This window comes from Macaca fascicularis, chromosome 10, assembly GCF_037993035.2.
Source record: "Macaca fascicularis isolate 582-1 chromosome 10, T2T-MFA8v1.1".
Taxonomy (NCBI): Eukaryota; Metazoa; Chordata; class Mammalia; order Primates; family Cercopithecidae; genus Macaca; species Macaca fascicularis.
In genome coordinates, this window is record NC_088384.1 from 66,275,228 (window position 1) to 66,282,944 (window position 7,717).

The following is a 7,717-nucleotide window of genomic DNA, read 5'->3' on the forward strand; positions in this document are numbered from 1 at the left end:
TGTAAGAGCTAAAATGATAAAACTCTTAGAAGAAAACATAAAGGTAAATTTTTATGACCTCAGATTTTGCAATATATATTTAGCTATAACAACAAAAGCACAAACAATGCAATGATCGGTCAGTGCAGGATGTAAAGTCAGCTCCCTTGTTCCAACAGCTTGGAGGTCCTGATGGGATCACCTGATACCTTGAGACTTAATTCCAGTCCAGAGTCCAGCCTCAGTCTGCTTCATTCACACCTCACAGGTGTTGATACCAAGAGCACTGCCTAAAAAAACTCAGCTTCTGCCTCCTGGGGAAATTGACTTGTAATAATGAAGTTCAAGCTCAAGCAAAACTACTTGGTGATGGCATTCAGAATAGCAATTTCCTTGGGGTTGGGGGCAGGGGTGTGTGGCTATTGTCTGGATCTGGACATCCTGCCCCATCATCTTTGCTCCTCATGGGGCTGCACCACCTGGTCTGTTCATGGTCCACCCTGAGCTGCAGCTGTGTAGGCAACAGCCGTTACATTCCCAGGGCTGGCGGGGCCATAGTACTGTGCTCACACTGCAGACAGCTCCCAGCCAGGAGTCCATGAGCCCTGCTGCAAACGTGAATCACTCACCTGTAAAATGAAGGAGTCAAATGCAATAATGTCTTCTTTTGATATGGCTTTTTTTTTTTTTTTTTGGCAAAAGTTGTATACTTTTATGAAAAAATGTTCAACTGTTCAGGAAAGCATAATGAAGAGAATAAAGAATCCTGCTTCTCAGGGATGACTGTCATCAACAATTTGGCAAATATCCTTCCTGACACTTCTCTATGTGGATTGTGTACCTCCTGTGCCCTGTTCATAGCCCCTTGACCCACCTTTTAACTCCAGTTGTTGCCATGGCCACCAGCTGTGCAGGTATAACTCCAGCTCCCCTGCCTATCTCTTGCTGTATGCCTCAGGGCACCCCTGCCACTGCAGGATGGAACATTCACCACCATTCCTGTGCAGGTGATTGCTGGAAGGGAAAAGGAATGAACATCTCCTAGGGCAACTGTCGACCAATGGGGCCTATTATCTAGTGGATAAAAAAGCCCCTGTTCTGTTCCTCAAGCGAACGATTCTAAGGCTGTCTACATAGTGCCCCAGAGGGTCCCAAACAGGCCTAGGCCCAGATGTTCACAGTAGTGATTATCCCTCTTTCTCTGTCTTTTTCTTCTCTAGCCTCCCTCTCCCATTTCTGTGGTCTCTTTCCAAAAGACACTGACCATGTACATGTAAGCCCTTGTCTCAGCCTGATCTGGGAGAAACCACATACACTAAGACACTGTGCGTATGTGTGTAAATCAATCAATGTAAAATAAAGGGGCGGTGCTATTCACATGACTTTACAGCCTGAATTTGCACTTTCTATGCCAGGAGATACCTACATCTATATCTAGATTTCCACCATCTGTGTAGTACTTTATTATTGTATGTGCCATGCTTTACCTAACTCATTGGATGATTTCTAGGTTTTTAGTGTCTCATGCAGGATTCCACCCTTGATGAAAATGGGTTAGCTAATTTCTAAAGTATTGTCTAGTTGGAACTAACCGGCCTATGGAGAGTAGGCCTCAAAACCCCCTCCTTGCTGGGTAACTGGGAATATCATTTCTATTTCATCAGTTAATGCTATGCAAAGCTATGATCTGTGCCTGGGATTTAGCTCCAGCCTCCTGGGGAGATCTGGAGTGTGAATTGCATTGTGGAGTTCATGTCCCTTGAGGCATCTATGAGCCCTATAAGGTGTGGTCTTTGGGCTCTGGCAGCACATGGGATGGGCTCACAACCCCCTGGGCGAGTAGCTTCCCTTTTGGCCTGAGGACAATTCTGCAGTGAGGGAGGCAGCTGAGATCCCTAGCAGCCAATACTCCAAGCAGCTGGTAAGGGGCTCTGGGCGGAGCTCTACAGCTCCCTTGCCGGGCAGTACCTTAGTGAGAATTACATAGCACATTCTCTTTACACTCCGTGTGGATTACCAGTTTTCAGCCCACACTTTTGCTATATACTCAGTGGGGCTGCCTTGCCTGTTCCATTTCCAAATGTTCTGATGAAGGTGTATTAGGATAAATTTCAATTAACTGACAGCAAAATCAGCCCTTAAGACGGCATGCACCATTAGGCATATTAGAGTAACTAATAGTCCTTAATGAGCCACGATCTCTCAAAGCTCCATAAAAACCAGTTCCCAAAGACACGTGAGGTCCCTGAGGACTCTCGTACCTCACCTGGACCATGGCAATTTGCCTCACTTCCCAGTCCCCTCTGGCGGCTGCACCAGCATCCATTCTCCCTCCACCCTCCCAGTGTCTTTTGTGCCCGCCTCATTCCCCTCTGTTCACTTCTGCCCTCTAGTGGGCGCTCTGATGGGCTCTGATGGGCCCGCCTTCCCGGAAGCTCACAGGGTATCCCTAACCTGGAACTCTGAGCTCTTCTGGGACCTCTGGGGAATAGTGAAGGAAACATTTTCTCTGCTTTCACCTCTGGGCATTCCAACGGCTGCTGCTGCTGTCCTCTGAGCAACCTACCTCTCCTGCCTGTTTCTCCTCCCCAGCGTGATCCGAGCTGGTTTGCACCTTTATGAGTTGAAGAGAGACCCAAGGAGAGCAGTCTGTTAAGAGAAACAGCTGGAGACCCTCCCAATTCCATTCCTCTTTGCCTCTCTGAGACAACTGCACGACCTGAGGAACAGCAGGGCTGACCTCGTTAGGCTGTGATATGGCTGACATCCAGAAGGTTCCCAGGACAGTGCCTAGTCTGTAGTACGGACTTAATAAACGTGTGCTATTATTGGTATAAGGTCACCAACCACTGTGTCTTCCTGCTTCTTCTCAAGTTTCATGGTAAAAATGGATTTTGCCTGCATTTTCCTATTTTATATTGAATTAAAAGTACCTGAGCTGACAAAGGCAGCTTTGATGTGTGCTGGAATAAGTCTATCTTGGTCCTGATACAGCCAGGAAATAAGATGCAGCTGAGTTGAATGCAAGCACGTGGGTTTTAGAGCTGGGTAGAACCAGGTTGGAATTCTGGCTAAACCACCCGAGTCTTAGTTATTTCATGCAATATGTCCATCTTGGGCCATTGTGGAGTTTAAATGAGGAAATAGAGCCTGGTGGTGGAGAGTGTAGTAGGTTCTAGAGCCGGACTGACTGGCCTGGAGTCCCAGTTTTCCACCACCTATCAATTGTGTAACTGTGGGCAAGTTACTTAACCTCGCTGTGCCTCAGTTTTCCCCAATTACGAGATGAAATAATGGCAACATTTACTTTGTAGCAGATTGAGTTAACATCTCTGCTTGGCTCATGGTGTTTAAAAACATAATGCTCTTTATGAATTATTATGTGATAAGTTAATGGCAACATTAACTAATACATATTAGCTTTTAATTATTAGGAGAATCATGAAGATGACAATTATGTCATAATGATATGTTTTATGAGAATTTACTATTATATAAAATATTAGTTATTTTATATTTTTGCTGCAAATTTGAAATAATGCAAGCCTCCATGAAATAAAAATTAATCTAGAATTGGATCATTGCAAAGCTGATAGGTCGAGTGAATTGTATACCGGTTTATGCTATTGCCACATGGCTGGTGATCAGAAATACCTCCTTCCTTGGGATTTATGTTGAATCATGCACCTTTGTATTACATGATTTCTTCAGGAACCCTTTGCATGAAGTGCCACCACCTTGCATATAAAAGCCCTTGAACACTGCCTGCCACAGAGGAGGCACTCTACGAATGGCAGTTACCATGGAGGTGTCCTGTGCAGTCAGGTACCAAGCAAATAGCTCAGGTTCCCACAAGCTTGGCTGGTTAAGTCCTCTTCCACCACACACCGTGGCTCCCTAGGAATGGGAAGATGAGTGATATCACTACCCTGATATTACCACTCAGCGTGGTGATTGCTTCTCTTCAACCCTCTCACCCAAGTCGCTGTGAGCCATTTCTGTGGTTTTGCTGTGAATACAGCTCGCTGCTTCCCTGACTGCATTTTTAGTGTTGTGACATTGGGGTGTGCCTTTTCTCTCACGATTGTTACGCTGTCTCACAGAGCTCTAGGCATACAGTCAAGATGTAATATATCCTTACCAACTTCACAATTTTTCAAAATTTGGAGCGAGAAAGGGGAACAGCTGTATGTGGTAAAATTACTCACTCAGGACACGTCCATGATTTGTCAATTGTGTGGATGTTCGCCTGTACATCTTCCTGGTGCTAGTAAATCTGAATGAGTGAGGGTGTTTATTTCCCTTCCGAATCTACTTTCAGGTAGGGCACAGTGCAGGCTCCACTCTGAGCATCCCTTCCACTCTTCATGGGATCAGAAGCAGCAGTTGAGGAGCTGGTTGATCCAACTGCCCTTCAGCCTGGTTCCCCATTGTCTTAGCCTTCATTCCCTCTGGAGCTGCCCCTGAGGTGAGAATTTGCAGACAAATGTTGCCGGGAAGCACCAGTAGGGAGGAGGGCAGGCAGAGCAGCCCATGATAGGTGTTAGCAAGTCAGGCTGCTGTGAGCAGCTGGGGAGAAGGTGCAGAACCTCTGTAGATGGTGTGAGCATGCATCGGAGTTTTCCATCTGAGGGGTAAGAGTTGGGCTACTTATCTAGAAATTTCCACTTCCAGCACTATTCACAATAGCAAAGACTTGGAATCAACCCAAAGGTCCATCAGTGACAGATTGGATTAAGAAAATGTGGCACATATACACCATGGAATACTATGCAGCCATCAAAAAGGATGAGTTTGCGTCCTTTGTAGGGACATGGATGCAGCTGGAAACCATCATTCTTAGCAAACTATCACAAGAACAGAAAACCAAACACCGCATGTTCTCACTCATAGGTGGGAACTGAACAATGAGATCACTTGGACTCAGGAAGGGGAACATCACACACAGGGGCCTATCACGGGGAGGGGGGAGGGGGGAGGGTTTGCATTGGGAGTTATACCTGATGTAAATGATGAGTTGATGGGTGCAGCACACCAACATGGCACAAGTATACATATGTAACAAACCTGCACGTTATGCACATGTACCCTACAACTTAAAGTATAATAATAAATAAATAAATAAATAAATAAATAAAAGAAATTTCCACTTCCATTAATTAAGGGCTTCTCTGGAGGCAATAACTCCCTGGTACTTCATGCCTGCCCCTCACTGGCCACATGGGCTGAGCCAGGAAAGCCCCCAGGCAGAGAGTGATAGTAGCTTTCAGTACAAAGTTGACAGCTGGTATGGAAATGATGAATGTCAGGGGGCTGTAGACAGCACTGATAACATCTGCTGCATAGGTTAAGAAAAGGAATGTGTATAGAGAAATAGCCTAATGATACTCAAGCTCTAGAATGTAGTGTTCTGGTTATATATTGCAGTGCAATGGCATGCCAAAACTTACTGGCTTAATCTCCGACTACCATTTTATTCCTATTTACGGTTTCTCTGGGTCAGGAATTCGGGAAGTCTCTGCTGGGGTCTTCTTTCATGTGGTTGCCATCAGTAGTGGCTGGAGCCGGCACAGCAGATGGAGATGGCCGGGAATGTCTTTCTCTCTCCGTGTGGTCATCTGCATGGGCTTGTTTGGGCTTCCTCACAACATGGTGGCCTCTGGGCCCTTGGGCTGCAGTGGCAGCTGAAGTTTGTAAGAGCAGGTATTCCAGCTCCTAAGGTGGAAGCTGCATTACTTTTTATGACCTGGCCTTGGAAGTCACTTCTGCTGGACTCTTGTTTATGGGTGGGTCACAAGACAGTCCAGATTCAAGGGCAAGTGAATTAGACTCCACTTGTTGACAGGGAAGTTCTAGAAGATATTAGTGAAGTCACCTTTGGAAAATACAATCAGCTGTGTGTGTGCACGTGTGCATGTGTAAGTGTTAGTAAATGCTGCCATCTTTCAATATGAAATAAATAACATCCACAGAATAGCAAATGAACGTGGATCAGCACAAAAGCCTTGACAAATAAGATGTGCAGAAATTTACGAATTTTGTAACTGTCTGAGGCTGTCTCCCCCACAGGCATTCTCAGCAGGCTGAATGTGTGTGTGTGTGTACGCGCTTACACACACATATGCACGCTGTGCATTCTTAGATGGAGACAGTATTGGCTAATGATTATCAGCAACTGCGGAAATGAAGGAAATCAGTGACACAATAAAAACTCTAATTGCTTGGCAACAGTGTTTAGGCTTCATTAGGTAGATTTGTAACAGCTTCAAGAGAAATAAACTCCTGTGTCATTAGATAACAAGGCAAGAAATAGGTTATTTCCTTTTTGAAAGGTATGAAAGCTTCCAATTGCCTGATATATTCACTTAGTAGATTATTTTCTGTCATCTCAATTAATTGAATTTTATCCCTCGCTCTTAAAATGCTTTCCTTCAAAATAAGGTTATAAAGTTCAGAGAAGTCATATTTGAAATCATAGTCACAGAAGGCAGGAATCAACCTTATCTAGACAAAGTGCTCCAGGAGAAAATAAAAAAACCCAAACCTTTAGAAGATCACCTTTCCCATATACTTGGATGATTTGGCATTGAAATTGTATTTTGTGGAATATATCTTAGTAATATAGCACCCAATTTAAATTTTAAAATGAAAAGTAAAAATTATTTTTGGTTTCATCTAAACTCCTTCTATCAAAGCTTTCAATTCCATCAAAGCTTTCAATGTTGAACAGTTTTTTATTTTAGTTAAAAGGAACGAAAATCAGAATTCAGGTTTGGTTCCAATATAAATCTGGCTTGCAATATTATTTGGTAGTAGCATACTTTCAATCTGTCTATGACATATTTCATGCCTGCCCTCTCAGTCTTTATAAACTCTTGAGTCTTTCTTGATTATGCATAAGACACACACACACACACACACACACACCCCTTGACACTACACAGTCAGTTATAATGTGATATAAAGCTCATTTTCCCTTTTAAGTGCTAAAAAGTGGAGCAAATCAATGTAGCAAACATATTTGCAATATCTTACATCTGGATTTCCAAGGCTAAAATATCCCTGACCATACTGTTTATCACTTCATTCTTTCACTGCAGACTTTTAACTCCTCTCTCAGGAAAAAGAAATATGAATATGCAATCCACTCCCTGCCTGCCTCGGATATGTCCCCTGGTTTGTTTCACCCGCCCGTTTGTCCCAGTCCCTCAGAAGTTTAGAGACGCTGATGAGGGAGGCAGGCAGATGTTAGTGCCTTGGGAAGTCTACAGCATGGATTTTGACTCTTTGGTGCCAAACAACGTCTCATGCAGAGGGTGTCTAACCCTCTCCTTTCTCACAGGTGAACACCCGGAGCGGTCTAGGAGAAGAGAGAGATTCTACCTCCAGTGCTCATAATTCCAAGCCCCTGGCTGGAGCAATTTTCTTAGAAAGCTGGCTTTGTGAGAAGGTGAAATGATTGTTAAATTTGAAGCCAAAACCACCTTCTGGAGAAATACATGGTGAAGCAAACACTGTCGGGGCCCACCCATGTCCCCTTGTCCTCACCACCCTGACACAGGCCAGTAGTGAACCTGCACGGCACAAGCAAACCATAGGCCTGAAGTGCTCAGAAATGAATGCTACTGGGAGGGGCCCTGGAACACAGGCAGACAGGAGTGGGTGGATAAATAACGCAGCTTCCTCGGCCTTTGGGTGGGACAACTCTGAGGCATGTTCAGCATAGTCACTCAGATGT